This window comes from Cheilinus undulatus, linkage group 11 (assembly GCF_018320785.1).
Source record: "Cheilinus undulatus linkage group 11, ASM1832078v1, whole genome shotgun sequence".
Lineage (NCBI taxonomy): Eukaryota > Metazoa > Chordata > Actinopteri > Labriformes > Labridae > Cheilinus > Cheilinus undulatus.
Window position 1 is genome coordinate 31,715,229 of NC_054875.1, and position 16,205 is coordinate 31,731,433.

General features: G+C 37.2%; 1 long non-coding RNA gene across 1 annotated transcript in view; it reads left to right on the forward strand.

Annotated features, from left to right (window-relative positions):
* Positions 1-313: 313 nt before the first annotated feature.
* The window catches only part of LOC121517679, a 60,790-nt gene continuing 44,898 nt past the window's right edge, over positions 314-16,205 (forward strand). Inside the window, exons 1-2 of the long non-coding RNA XR_005992570.1 lie at positions 314-480; positions 5,262-5,419. This is a non-coding gene — a long non-coding RNA (uncharacterized LOC121517679). The remainder of the gene's footprint in view (positions 481-5,261; positions 5,420-16,205) is intronic.

The following is a 16,205-nucleotide window of genomic DNA, read 5'->3' on the forward strand; positions in this document are numbered from 1 at the left end:
TTCCTGCATGTCATTCCCCACTCTCTCATCCCTGCTTACAGCTGTACACATATCTCATAAATATATTAAAAATGGAGGTGCTGGAAAAAACTTGATTCAAGTCAGAATCGCAAATATTTATCTGTATGATTTTCAAATTAATCCAAAATCCAAGAATTTCCAAGAATCAAAACTTTTAAATCTACTTAAAGCTTCCCAAAGGCATTTTCAAAAGAACAGAGTTTGAGCAAAGCAAACCTGGTGCTAGCGGCACCAGCCGTGCAGCTTCTCCGTCTTTCCAGATGCACAAATACAGCAGCAGGTGTGGCTCGTTAGCTGAGCTGTTAGCATTAGCAAGCATGAGCGTTGGTAATGTTTACATTACTATATCTGACATACTGACGAGCCTTCTACGCTATTAATGGAGCCATGAGCCACTCAGCCCGTCCCGTTTTACCAAAAGAAAATTTATGAGACTCACTGTGGGTTCTACAGTCCCAGGTAAGAGAAAGCCCGACACAACGTGTATGCTAAGTGTGCTAAACTAAAGTAGCCTTCGGGAGCGCTTCATATGTCTCTGAGCTCACATCATACCTGGAGTAGAAAATAAGTAAAACAAACAACTGCTAACTGACACTAATAGTGATAATAACTGGATATATGGTGTGTTTGATGTCAAAGACCGGTGTTACGGTGTAACGAGTGACCGTGTTAACTGGTGTCTACAACGCAAATGAGGCTTTTTTTTCAATAACATATCTAATCGAAAACTTAAAATGCCGACTTTAAGTTTTCACTAAATTACATATATATTCTAAACATATTTCAGAAATAATAGAAAATGTTAAGTGTTTTATCAATGTTACTGTTACAAACACTGACACATTCACCTGAAACGTCACAAGTTAACACGGTCACTTGTTAAAACATAACACCTGCTCTCCTACAGCGTCGTTAAAAGTGAAGGCTTTAGATGTACATTTGCTCACTTTTCTTACGTACAGCTACACATTTTTATCCTTATTAAATAATTTTGCAATGTAAGCACAAAAATGTCTTTATTTTACGATTTAATTCATTTATTGACAATATTGTAATCAGCAAATAAAAACACCATAAACAGGCAAAAGAGAAAAAAAGATTTTTGGGACGCACTTTACAATCTCTTTAATGTAAACATATCATTTATAGCTCTTAGTTCACAGCAGACTGAAGTATATACTGAAATAATCCCCAAATTGTGACCTCTAGAGCTGCTATTGAATCTAATCATGAGGTACTGAAAGACTCACATCTCTAATTAAAAAGAAAGAAATAAAAAATAATAAAAAGTAAGTTAAATGAAGAAATAAAGATAAAAAGCACTAACATACAAAATCCTTCAACTTATGTGCAAAAATGGCAGAATAAAACCGCGTACCAGCTGTGCAGCATGTTGACATAAAGGCAGAACAAAATGGTTTGCATTTAATTTACTCATTAAAATACACATTTTGTGCACAATATGCAAATGATTTCTGGGGATGATGGTCAATTTTATGGTCTTTCCCATTGAACTGTGTTTGAAAATAAAAAGCATGTCTTGTTTTCAGGCCTTTCTCAAATAAAGGCAGGGTCATTTCATAAACTGAAGTATATAAAAATTAAATGATATACAGTTTTACGTCATGCAGAATACTGCAATATCCTCCTCTTAACTCTAATATGATAGTATCCTTAATATATATCTTTTAACTATTCATTTATATCAATAGAATTTCCCCCCTCATGTCCTAACCTACACCCCGGTGCTTTATGGCATAGCAGCGGTATGGTTTTAATGCCACTCCACAAGACCTGAGGGCTGCGCTCAGGAAGTGGACAAGTGCAGGTTCACCTCAGTGAACATGATTAAATCACACAATAACCTCCTTCCCCTCATCAAATCCTCTTAAGCAGGCTGTATTACATATCTGCCAAACAAAGAAAACTCAATCAGAACAATCAACCGAGCCAGGCCGAGCCCGCCCTGCCAGCTTGTCTCATCCCATTGCCGTGATTAAAATGAAAATGGAGTCGGGACATTACCAGAAATCCCATGTTCACCTTATAAGGAAGATCAGAAGTCTGTGTGTGTGTGCGTGTGTGTGTGTGGGGGCTAAAGGGGATAATATAAATGTGTCCTGTGTAATTCCCTGGCTTGGATCACAAAACACTGTTTTATTGTTTTGCAATATTAATAGAAGAAGATTACGATTGATGGGATTGGATTAATAATATTTAGCTTTTTCATTCCCAAAAGTAATAAATTAATTTGTTTATGAGCTGCGAATTCTGAAGAAAACATGTTTTGTTTGTGCTGCACGGGTGCACCTGTGTGAATATGTCCAATTCAAAACAACATCATGAAAAATGCAGACAAGGTTGTAGATTCCGGTTATGAACTGTACAAGTCTGGAATTAAAGCCTCTGGGAACCAAATCCACAATAACATTAACATTATTTATGATCTTACTGGACAATATTAACCATCTGAGTGTATTAGAAGTGTGAGCTAGTCCTCATTCACTTAAGGTTTTAAATTGCTCTAACGGTGGGTGTTGAATGGGCGGGATTATGCTCAGATATTAATAGAATAAAAAGAGGACTCATTGAGTTTCTCCAGTTTGTCATCATTTGTTTTCTCACTATTTTACCCAAATAAATGAAGTCCATGGCTCTACATTGCCATGTGGATCACTGAGGACACATAACCTTGGGTAAACTTAAATTTATCTGGGTCAGGCTTTCTATACAAACCCTCAACCAATAACTATAAATCATGGGACACTCTCAGAGGAAGTGAAGAAATGTCCCTTTAGAAATGAAACATATTCCTCCTCCAATGGTTTATATCATGACAGCCTTTTTACAGCCCTCTGTATCTGTGTCAGTTCATTTTTCTTAACCTGCCAATTATCTTGTTGATTAAATGGTTAACAGTGAGATTTTTTTTTTCCAAAAGAGCAAACAGATTCCATTGACTTTTTTAGATACAAGAGAAGAAAAAACAAAATCCTTGCACTTGTTATAATTAAACTAATAAACATTTGGCATTTATTCTCAAGGGAAAGAAATGTTTTTGAATATTTCAGTTTCAAAATGGATATCACCATTTGGGGTTGGATTTGGTCCAAGAAGGGAATGGTTTCTCTTGAGGCTGTCAAATGATATAACTTAAATTACAATTAATTTCTGAATTTCTGTAGTTTTTATTCTTTTTTAATATTTTAAATTCCACTGTTTTGCATTTAAACCTTTGTTGTTTCATTTTGGACTCAGACTTCCCGTTTTGATTCAGACCTGCTTTTACTTTGAAAGATAAAAGGATCTTGGGTTGACAGAAGCTTATGACAAGAACTCAAACGGAAAGAGGAAATGGTTATGGATTTAAAAAGGAAATAAGGTGAAAAAGTAAAACGTTTGACAACAAGGTGCTGATTCATTTTGACTTGGCCACTGAGCTGTCTTCGAGTTTTTAAAAGTAACACGTAAGTAAAGTAACAGTAAGTAACACAAGACATTCAAAGGAAAGTTGACTACTTACTTTAGATTACTGTTTTAGTGGCGTAACTAAAATGTGCTGATTGGGACAATGAAACATGCAGTAATGCGATTTTAAAAAACAATGCCGGGGCGCAGGTGGCCTCATGGTCTTGTTGCGCCCCATGTATTTGGGCAGCCTGGATTCAGGTCCAGCCTATGTCATCCCTGTTTCCAGCCCTGTCCACTGTCCTATCTCTCTAATAATAAGCTGTAAAAAATGCACTAATTATGGACCTTGATCACACTGATTAATGCATTAATGCTGACAGCCCTAGTTTCCATTTAACTCGCTGTATGGAAACATGGACACATAGTCACACTTTCTTACGTGTATTTCAGGATATGATGCAGGACCTGCATCACTTTGCCAGAATATATAAATCAAGATCAAATGTCAGTTTTTCTTGGGAAAAAAGGGAACTCAAGTTTAAGATTTTTCAAAACAGTGTTAATTTCATTGATTAACCTTTTCCATGAGAAAGAGTGGACTAAGACAAGCTCGAAATAGTTGGTGATAAAAAAACATCTGAAGAAAAGTACATTTATTTTATGTCAGACTTAAACAGGACTTAGATGTTAGTGCCTGACTGTTGTACATTCAGATCCATGATATTTTGCCATTGTTTATATAAGGTATGGCACTATTTTCAAGCAGTATATTTTAAATCAGTGGTTCTCAACTAGTCAGGCATCAGGAACCCAGCCACTGAAGAGAAATCACAACCCAGTTTGGAAAAAAAAAAAAAGTTTGGTGACTCAAACTCGTTTAAGGAAAAACGTTGCATCATGTAAAAACATGTCAAAAAATCATTACAAAAGGACATGCATGCATCCATCTTGTTTTCCCAATTTTCCTAAGAAAGAATGGACTGTGGAAATTCCAATGAATTTAGTTGTTACTGTGGAAAAAAACAGCTTTTTTATCCAAAGTAAAGGAGACACGTAAGCAGATATATTGAGACAAATAATGAAATTCCATAATCATAATAGAAAATTATCATATCAAAATGATTATAGCCAATATTTACATAATGATTATAGTTGATATTGATATTTAGATGTTCAGATCTAAAACTTTAGTCCCCTAAAAACACACAATTCAAATTTTGAGGATGAACTTATTGACAAATTTAAGTCCTTAAAATGCACTTTAAAGTTTAAGGAATGATGATGAACAAGGATAAAGACTTTGTTCATATGGGTAATATTTACAGCTGATATAGGCAGATTTTATAGCCAAAATATCAGATGTAAATATTGGCCGAAGTTGTCATATGCTGATACAGATATTGTACCGATTAGCCTATATCATGTATCCCTAAAAAGATATATACATGGATTTACTTTTTGTGCAATAATATGAGTGTTTAACGTTTATATTATTTTAACAATTTAATTAGTTAAAAGAAAATAAATGCCTTGACTAAAAGTAACATGGAAGAACTTTTTGAACTAAAACTGGACCATAAGGGTTAAAAATGTGAAAAAAATCAAAAAACATTTAATCTAAAGACTTAGACTAAATTTAGGATAGCTGCTTAAATAAACACCTTTGCAGAAAGAATTTTCCTGCTGTGCTGAAGTGAGTTAACAAACCTCAAAATAGCAATTTGTATGAATCAGTCATTAAACCCTTAAAACACAACATAAAATACTTAACCTCTGAATCTTTAGTGAATCATGCAGGTTTAATTTGTGTCTTTGTTTTTGTTTTGTAGGTAACACACTCTCCATAAAATGATGTGTGTATGTGAGCGTGTCAGAGACTCTTACAGTAAGAGGCGAGCTCCACATTACTGTTGCTCCACTTCACTTCCTGGGATAATCCTTAACACAACAGAGGGAGCTGCAGGTGACCTGGACCAGCAGAGATACAGTATGCATCTCCATTAACAAACACACACACATGTAAACACACTCTCCCACACACAGAACCATCCATTCATAACTAACACCAATCTGACCCTCCCTTCACCCTTCATCTCCACCGTTGTAGCTTCCTCCTCCTCGACTCTTAGTGAAACATATTGTCGCCCTGCTGCCTGAGATGACAGAGTGTCATTCATCCTCGGCCCCAAAGTCATCTCCTCCATTAATGGCCGTGTCTAATTAAAGCTGTAAATGACAAACACACAGACACAAACAGGCTCTAACGGCCGCTCTGTAGCCAGAGACTGATGGGCAGCTGTCTGGTGTCTGTCCACTGAGCAGATCAACCTTGAGACACGAGGACCTATGGGCCGTCTGTGGGACCTCTGAGATAACAGCGGGAGGCTAGCAGAGCCCTGATAATGAATGATTCATATACAGTTGCCTGGAAGTTAATTGATTCATTAATACAGAACAATATTGTCTTTTAACAAGGTGCTGTTTTCATGCAGTGCTAGCTGCATCGCAGATACATAATCTTACCTTTCCTTACATTCACTGTGACAAAACAAAACCAGCAGGGTTTTAGAGGTGTTTTCGTGCTGTTTGACTCAGGACCAAAAACAATTGGAGAACAATAAGCGTCACTGCGGATCATATCTGGCTCTGTTATCCTCTTATTTGTGCTGAAAAGGAATAACAAGGTAGCCGAGCTGTGGCTCATCTCCAGCTCCTGTATTAACCACCGTGGCATTAGCATTAGCAGCATAAAGCTAGCCCCTTTATGTAGCATGTAAATCATGATTAAAAAAAAAACAAAAACTGTGAAAATTACTCTCCTACAGAGAGTAATTGAATGACATTGTCCTCTTATGTAACTTATTTACTGTTGTTCTTTTCTCCACAATGCATCAGTCTCTATTTTTCAATCGCTTCATTTGCTCCTCTGCTACGCTGTCCTGAAGAAACCTCTGCATGCAAAAAAAAAGTAAAAAGCTCAAATCCATTTCCATATTAGTTTGAAAATGTTAGAATATTTCAAAGGAATTATCCCTTCCACAAAACAGAATAAAGCCCTCTTATTCCTGCTAATCCTTCAAAGGCTGCGATATTACCTGATAGGATGTTGTACTGTGTGAATACTATCAACAAGACATGGCCAAAATAATGTAAGCAGGTCCCCATAGTGGAGATTAGAGTGAGCATTTCACTCTCTCAATTTATCTCTTCCCTGAAATGTAACGCCTTTATTCTCTGTATTTCCCACTGTCCCTCCTCGGTCTTCTTTCCCTTTCTCTGATTCCAGATCAGCTTTCTGGAAGCTTCATGTTTCTGTCCCTTTGTGCCACAGCTTATAAGATAAAATCATTTAGGAAATGTGCAGGATGAGATTTATCAACTGCTCGAGCTTGTGACACAAATTGTCTGAAGCCACTACTGTAGGTCCAAAGAAGCATGTTTTGTTTCTCTTCTCTATTTTAGAATCATATTTTAAGCTTCTTCTTTTTTAACATTTAGCCGTCTGTCAACCCGTCTGCCAAACTCCCAAGTCCAAACCAGCAACTATCAGATGTACTACATGAAATTTGATGTCGGTTTGCAGAGGATATGTGATAACAGTTTCGGTGATGGTCATATTTGCCTAGTAAAACCAGCAGTTTTGGCACAAGTCCTAATATACAATGTTACCAGAAGATATGGCCAAATGATTTTGATTATCCTCTGATCTTAACTTGTAGAACCAGCAGGCCAACCTTTTAATTAAGTTTTAGAAGAACAATCTCAGTATCTAACTTACTGTGTAAGAATTTAATCCAGATATGCCTGGGTCCCAGGGGATATATCCTGAGGATTTCTGTGATAATTTTACCTTTTGTATGCAAGACAATCAAGTGAAGTTTAACAAAAAAATGAAGAAATATTATCAAAAAGTCCATCTATTATGCTGTCATGAAACATTCCAGACATGCATTGTTCCTCAATAACTTTGGTGATTCTTGGACATTTCTCGGCCAGCAGCATCAGGTTAAAGCTTATATTTGTAGAGAAAAATATCACGAGGGCTATCTCAGATATTAAATAAAGTTGTCCAAGCATTGATCCCAGAGGATATAGGCTATCCCATGGATTTTATGGCCTTATGCCATTCTCTCTGCCAATAGCAGCAAATACAAGAGTTCAAATGTGAAAGAAAAATAAGGCAAGATCTACTCTATTGTTAAAAATTGTGCTCTAACATGCATTGTTCCTAGAGGATACATCCTGATAATTTCCTGGATTTTCAGACTTTTTCCCCAGAAGACAAGAAGGCCAAAGAATAAGAAAAGATTAAGGAAAAGGTGTGACAAAAAAAATAATAATAGTGTCTGAAAATATTGGCGTGCCATTCATGGTATAGATCCCAAAGATTTCTTTGACTTTTCTAGCAACAACGTTTTTGTACTTTTAGATCAAATATGACAGCATGCATCTTACATATGGTTTCAGAGGAGATGCCTCCTTATTTTGGTGAACTTCTCATTTTGCTTGTAAGATCAACAAGTGCAAGCTTTATAATTTAGAGGTAGATTATTTCTTTGTGGTAACAATGCTTCTCGGCAGTAGATCTTACACCATTGGAAAGCCTGTTTATTCCCTTTTAAATGGTACCACCTTTGTAAAGAACATTAGTTTGTGGGATGAGCAGCAGAGCTGAGTATGTGGGTTGTGCCCATGATAAAATTATCAAATCTTCTCTGCCAATGCCAAACAGCTAATTTTGCTTTTGCCTTTGACTTTTTTAAAGCTTCTGGTACCCCCATACACCTGATTGGCAGCACCTGTGAGCATTTGCCCTGCTACTGTGGTCAGTAGGTGTCGTTCTAAGAATCGGCATGCCACGTTTGACTGATGTGGATAGGGCTTATGTGATAGGGCAACTTCAACCTTAACCAAGTTGCAGCATTATTTGGAGTAAACCCTAGTGCTATCTACAAACTGAAGGCCGAATTCCATGCCTTTAGCCACATAGAATAGTTGACTAAGTCATGCTTTGAGGCTAACGATATAACAGGGGGATGTCAGAGACGGGCCACTAAGTGGGTGTGCCAGAGTGACCGACACAACCACATTGGCTGCCTTGCCACGAATGCTGGATGAAGCATGGGATGCCATCCCCCGGCAGTGTGTGACCAGGCTGGTGATCAGCATGAGGAGGAGGTGCCAGGCTGTTGTGGCTGTGTGTGGTTCTTCAACATGCTGCTGAGGCTCCTGTTGGTTAAACGAATAAATTGTTAAAGTGCCATTATGTCATACTTCTTCAAACCTTAATCATCCAGTCCAGCTGACAACATAAAACAAGCGTTAATGGCAGAATAAAGAGTTTGGCTTAGGCAGAAAATTTTGGCAACTGTTTTCATGGGCACAACCCACATACTCAGCTCTGCTGCTCATCCCACAAATGCATGCTCCTTACAAATGTACCATTTCAAATGGAAATAAAGAGGCTCTCCAACAGCGTAAAATTTATTTCCAGGAAGCATTGTTACGACAGAAAAAAATCTACCAAACACAAATTTCCTTACTTTTTGTGCTAGGTTTGTGTCTGAAAGATATGTCCAGACCTGTATGGGTTTCAGATCATATCTCAGTTATTTTAGCGATCCTTTCTACTCGGCAACAGCAGCAGGTCAATAATCTCAAATATAAAGACAAAAAATACCACAAAATCTAATAAAGTGGCTAAAATATTGTCCAGATATGCAATGACATTCTTTTGACTCTAATGACACTTTCTTAGTTTTACACATGCAGAAATACCTCAGCATCATTTTGATAGAGCGGCTCAAAGCTCTGTGCAGAAATTTGTGCTTCCCTTGTGATATATCTCTCTAGACCTAGATGATCTGTTGACGATTCTGTAGCTACACTTGCAGGTGAAAGATTTAATAAAGTGTCTTCATTTCTGGTGGCTCAATGTACACATTTATAGTTCCCAAAGGATGAATCCTTAAAACTGCAGTGATCCCTGACTTCTCTGGAGCTATTAGGTTGATATTTTTGGTTTTGATAAAAAGTCTGAAACAATTGGATGAATTGTAATTAAAACTGATAAATTGTGCTCTTAGAGGCCACCCATTGTAGCTCCTGGATCACAGTATTTAGATAGAAGACCTTAATTTAACTTAATTTAATAATGACAGTAGAATAAAGGTTTACTCCTGCCTTGTTTTGTTTGGAGAGTATCGCACTTATTTTGTTGTTTTGAGCTGTGAAATCTTCTTGGCTTATTTCATCATAACCAAAACAGATTAAAACAGCAACAGCGAGGAAAGATAAATGGATTGGGATAATAATCACCTGCCGAATGTCTGAGATTTACTGATGTACACTAAACCTCGCCTTGGTATGACAAAGGAGCCTCATGTTTATTTGGTAACTGGTCTTGGAGAGAGGAAAATCCCAGAGAAACACTGAGCTCCAGGACTCTTAAAGCCCCTCAAGTCCAGCTCTTTCTCTCTCTATACATATTGAACTGTGGAGTCAAGGGGCTAAGAAGATTATCACAATGGGATTGAAGAGGCCGTAAGAGCCTTTGTAGCCTCATCGTTGTGGAAGCGTTAGGATCGCACAGTGAAAGTTGTTACAGCACTCTCAAGCCCTTAAACTGCTTGACCTTAAAAGCTCTGTTTATGAGAGAAAAAGCTGTGAAATAAGACGGGAATGAAAAATAGCAAACAAGTTGCATAAAGTGGAAAAACATGCATGCAGCCCTTTAGCACCACACACAGAAGAACTAGAAAACATGTCAGGAAGAGGGAAAGTTTTTATTGTCTTATTTTCTCTCTTAAAATCTCTGGTGCACCTTCCTCATTCAGCACAGGATTATTTTGTGTGTCTTTGTGTGTGTGCTGTGAAAGCGACTGAAGCATCGAAATGACATGAAGAGTTATTTGGGCCGTAATGAAGCTGCTTAATGAAATCAGTGCCCTTGAAAGTTCTTCATCAATTTTAGCTCCCTTGCTCACTCGCTCGCGCTCGCACCATTGCGGCCTGTCAGCTAATCCACGCGCGCGGCACAATATTAATTAAACACAGCGTTTCCTGAAGTACTTAAGTGAAGCGCTATCATTGATAATGAGCAGGTTTAAAGGAGTCACATCCCACCAAAATTACTTTTTAAACCGGCCTTATTAAGCAGAAAATGAGGCCCAAATCAGCCTACAAGCTCCTCATTAAAAGCCACTGATCCTTGGCCAGGCGCATGTTCCAATGGTTTTAATTAGGCTAGCACGAGATCGTCGGTGGCAGGAAGTGCCATTAATCTTGTCTTTTCATTTAGAGATTTGGGGGTACAGCATGTTGTAGACACAAATGCCAAAATATGATAAGACTTGGAAAAATCAAGCGATATACTTTCAATTGTTTTTGTAGCAATGGAAATATCCAGTTCAACCTTACGCATCACTTTGTAATTACAAGCCAGTCTTGCCAAGTGCATCATTAGCCACACTCAACCACAAACAGGAGGATCTGTGTCTTCATTTCCTCTGTGTGTGTTTATGAGCTGCTCTCGCCGTACACGATAGTCCCGGCCCTGCCTGTCACACCTTCTCCACATGGAGGATTATGGATGGACAATTACATCGCTTTTGTCATTAATTAATGAGGATAACGAGCTCCCCCTGCTCCCCCACAAAACCGGGGTGCTCCTCAGCTGGTGCTGAACAAGGAGACGGGTGCTTGGCCATGTGTGCGTGTTTGTGTGAAAGACGGAAGAGTTAGGAAGAGATCCAGAGAGTAGCCTAGTTTGGAGCGAGTGCAAAAGGCTGAGACGATTGTTGACCTCGGGGCTTTGCATGTACACTTGTCCAGTTAGTTGAGGTGTGTTTGCATGTGTATGTCTGCGTGCGTGTCCATGTGTGTGCGAGTGTTTGCCCACCACCAGTCCTGTATCTGTGGGGACCATTACAGAGATTAGGCAGTGCTACAGTAACGGATGCCCCCGTTTGTCAGCTCGGATCTTCTGTCAAGACAACAAGGAAACAAGGCAAAGAAAGAGTGATGAGTACGGTGGTAGAAAAAAAAGAGGGGGAGGGAATAGGGAGGCGTGTTAGGAGAAAGAAGTGGAGAAGGTTTAACACAGGAAAGACAAGATGTTTTTACAACTGTTGTGTGTATAACTTTGCTGAATTAAAAGTGCCAACTCAGCTGGTACCTAACTTTTTCTAAATGTGTCTGCATTTCAGTTTAAAATGTTGTTCAAACAAAATGTACAAAAGGAAAAGAAAATATGACAACTTAGACCACAGGCGGTCATTTTGACTATACGGATTTTAAATTGATTCATTCTTCTGCAGTGGCAGCTGCATCTTGCTTGCTTGGCAGTATTCATCGTTCTCACAGAGTAAGCTGCCTATTGGACCAATTTTACATGTTAAATTGTTTAATTAAACCAGGCTGGAGAGGTTTATGGCTGTTATTAGTCGGTATAAATGTGCTGCTCTTTGGTGCTGTTCAAGGGCTGGTTTAAAGGACAATATCAGGGTTGACTATATTATGAAATCACCTCTATTCAGCTGTTATGGAGAGAGAAACATCAGCAAACACTATTTTGGCTGTCAAAGCATTTCATCATGGTTTCATAAACCAAAATTAACTTAAAAATTAAAGCTAATTTAAGTACAGAGAAGTCCAACCAAAGATGTAAAAAAAATATGGTAACACTTCAGCAACTTCTCACCATTAATTAGCTGCTTATTAGCATGCTATTTAGTAGCATACTAACTGCTTATTAGTCATTATCAAGAGCTTGTTGGTACCTTATTCTACAATACCAAAATCTAAAATAGGCTGTTAACTAAGAGTTTTCCCTTTATAATCTCTTTATTATGGCTTATTAATAGCAAATTAGGAAGTTGTTAGGCGTTAATCATGATCTTGATATGCTTTGCTGTGATGGCCCTTATAAGGCATAACATTCTCTTCTAAGTAATGTCCAAATAACTCCTAATTAAATGTTTGTAACTCAGGATATGTACCCCAAACTAATGTGAGGTCTTGTTCACCATGATGGTACAATTCTCAACATTAGTAGAGCATACAGCATTAGTTCAGGTAGGCCACAGAGTCCAGAGTTTGCTGTAGGCACACTATTGGCTAATCACACTCATGCCACCATATTGAAACTGCTCTTGCCTGGCTATGCTTTGCTGCTCCCTCTGCAAGCTGCTTTTTGCGAACCCCCCCTCCACCCCAGCTCCTCCCCTATGTTATATCTGACTTAATCAGTGCCATTCTGTTGTCATCGATATCTGCTCAGCTCTGGGTTTATTGCTGCTTCTCTCCCCGGCTCATGCTGTCCTTGTAGGCATGTAACATGAATACGTGCTGTTCCTACTCGATGCTTTCCACACAGGCTTGTGGAAGGGCAGGGGGATCCCAGAATAGCCACAGCGCTGAACATGAATAACAGCAATAATAGCAAACTAATAACTGCTAATGAAGAGAAAAAATTATAACCGTAAATCATATGTGCTCAAAGTGACAAAGTGGTGTGTGTGTGCTTGTAGTGTGTTTATTAATTAAAGGAATGTAATACACTTTGATGTTTGCAAATACAAGTGGCCAGCAATTATGTTGTGTTGACTTCAAACTTTTAAGTCATTATAAGATGCCTTATGGTGTGAAAATGTTTTTAAAACCTTCTAAGTATTTATAAGTATGTAATATTGATATAATACTAATTATATGCACACTATAACACAGTATGAGTATGTTTAGAAGTCATTATAGACACACATTACATTCAGGGTTTCTGCAGATCCGTTTAACAAATTTAAGGACATCAAAAAGTCTTAAATTTTAGAGGGCACTTTGACTAAGACATGTCTTTATACAATCTTTGTTTTCAGGCCAACCATATACAATTTTAATCATGTACCCTGAAAAATTGTTGCAAATGTTCTCCATAATTCAGAGAATTCAGTGTTGGAAGTACTAAATTTTGTGGGGGAGGACCCTCGACCCCCTCTGATTTGTCTGACTCACTGTGATTTAATAAACTTCTGTTCTGTTCCTTGCAGCCCACCCTTATGTCAACCAGTCTTACCTGACAAAAAGCATTATTCTGCTTTTAAATAGTTACTGTTTGGATTCTTCTCAGCTCAGCTGCGAAAATTTGTTAGGATAGAAATTACTGTGCAACATATCAAAATAGAGGCAATAAACGTGCCTGAAATCATCAAATTAGGACGTTTATAATGAACAAAAAATAACATCCTTTTCCTATACCATTTGACATTTCATAAACAGTCATTAAATCAGAAAATTCAGCTCTAGTCTGGTGTACCAGGATATCTCATGCCTTTCAGTTTGACCGTTTATGGAAAAGTGGTATTCATTTTTGCCAGGTCTTTAAAAGGTCTTAAAAAGTCTTAAATTGGATTTTTAAAAGCTTATAGCAGCCCTGATTTTAGTTATGATAATTGTAATGAGGCATTATCTACAGTCTTGAGTGCTTATAGCTAATGTTAAACAGCATTATGGGGGCATTGTAATGCATTATAAGTACACCTGTGATGTGTTATAGATAGATTAGATCTTTTATTGTCGCTGTAAAACATTCTTAAAAACATTGAACAGTGAAAGATAGTTCAGCAGCTCACTTTGGCAGTGAAATATAGAGGTATGCATCTGGAAAATTGTTCCCATTTCTTTTGCCAGGAACTGTATATTTTGTTGTCAAAATAATACATTTCACAAGAATATGCTCTTTCAGTTGATTTTGTTGTACTCTGTTTTGAATTATTATTGTAAAGATTAGGCAACTTCAGAATACAAAGTAAGAATTGTGAAACCACTAGTGGAGTTATTTGGGCATTACTAAGAACAAAAATGCTATGCTTTGTTTCATGAGAGTATACCATATTTATTAGGAGTAATTAAGACAGAAGAACTATTTATGTGGATGTACTACCTTATAAGGGCCATACTAAGCATAGTATATTAACCTTAAGGGGGCCACGTTCATGCCAGCGTCAGCATCCGCTATTTTTGTCACTTGATAACATGAAATCAACGCCACATTTTGCATTGCAATCGCTTAGTGCTGAAGGCGTGTTTTTAAGCTTTTTTTTCATTTTTGTTTGATGTCAACATGCCCAGTAAAACAGGAAATATGATCATTTGAATTTGATATAAAAGTTCATTTTTCACACTGGGGACAGTGGACCATACAGTACAGGACTGGCACTGGTATACTTTTTTTTTCATAAATTCAGCATTTTGTAATTTCTTTTAAAAATGGCAATATATTGTTTTAAACAACATTTTTTAAATCAATTTTTGGGAGCTTTGTGTTTTTTTTGGAGGTCCTCTGTCTAATACAGTAAATTAAACCTAAAAGTATTGTTTTAATTTCATAAAGTTGAGGTAGAGCAGAAAAAAATTATATTAAACATGAGCATGGTATACATTTTCTAAGTGGTTCATATTTTCGGAAGAAACGTATTAACAAAATGGCAAAATAGCCAGTGGGACCTTAAGGGTTGAGATCATAATTAATGTGAATCAACATCCTAATTAGCTATTGATATGCAGTAATAAGGAGGTTATAAAGGGAAAAGTCTTAATTAACAGCCTATTAGCCGTAGATTATGGTCTTGTAGAAAAAGGTACTAATAGGCAGCTAATTAATAGTGAGAATTTTACCCTAAACTCAAGTGTTACCGTGATTTTTTAAAGATTTGTTTGTTTCTTGTTTCATGTCGGTGCTAATTTCACATCTTTAGTTGGACTTCGCTGTTCTTAAATGGGCTTTAACTTGTTATTTATGAGTTAATTTTGGTTTATGAAACTCTGATGAAATGCTTTGACAGCCAGAACAGTGTTATCTGATTTTCTCTCCCCATAAAACCTGGATAGAGGTGATTTATAAGATGTTCATCCTTGAAATTGACTTTGAAACCAGCCCTTGATCAGCACAACAGAGCGGCACATTTATCCTAATAAATTATGAATACACTACTAATTAGCATGCTTATAAACAACTAATTAATGGTGACAATTGTGCCGTAAACTAAACTGTTAACAAAATGTTATTACCATCACAAATATTAAGAATATTAAAAGAAAATTTGCGTTGATGCAGTAAACTTTGCAGAGTTTCTTTCGCATAGCTTGTAACATTTCTCCTGGATGAAGCTTTGATGAAGATAAGCGATAAAGTTTTTCTGGATTAACTAACAGCATAAACATTCATAAACAACTGAGCAGATGGCACTGTACTGTTAGAGTGAACATACTGGTAAAATTGATGACAGTAGGTGGTAACAGCACTGCAGTATTTATTGGAAAGTAGTGCCCAAACTTTCTGGTGATCAGGACAGTTCCAATCCCAAAATAGATTTTCTATAAGTAGTCTGTTGGACTAAAGGGGTTCAAAACTGAACGTTTCATCCTCAGTTTAGATACAACCATTGTTCTTTTTTGTCCTGAGTGTTAGATGAATTATCTATTGCAAGTGTAGGTGTTTTTATATGGAATAAATAATAAATGTCTGCATGAATCAGATAAAATGTACATTTCTATGTCATTTAATTTTTAAAAAGATTTCCCAACGCAATAAATATATTTCTGTTTGTACTGGGTACCTTTTATCAGACCTAGCAGTCAAAAAGACCTCTCTCAGTCTTTCTAGTAGAATTCTGGCTTTTAGTGAGTGGAGGGGAAATCTTACAACAAAACAGAGACGTCATGAGATCCATCTCCATACAAAGAGCACCTGATAAGCACAGAATAGGACATCTTATTCA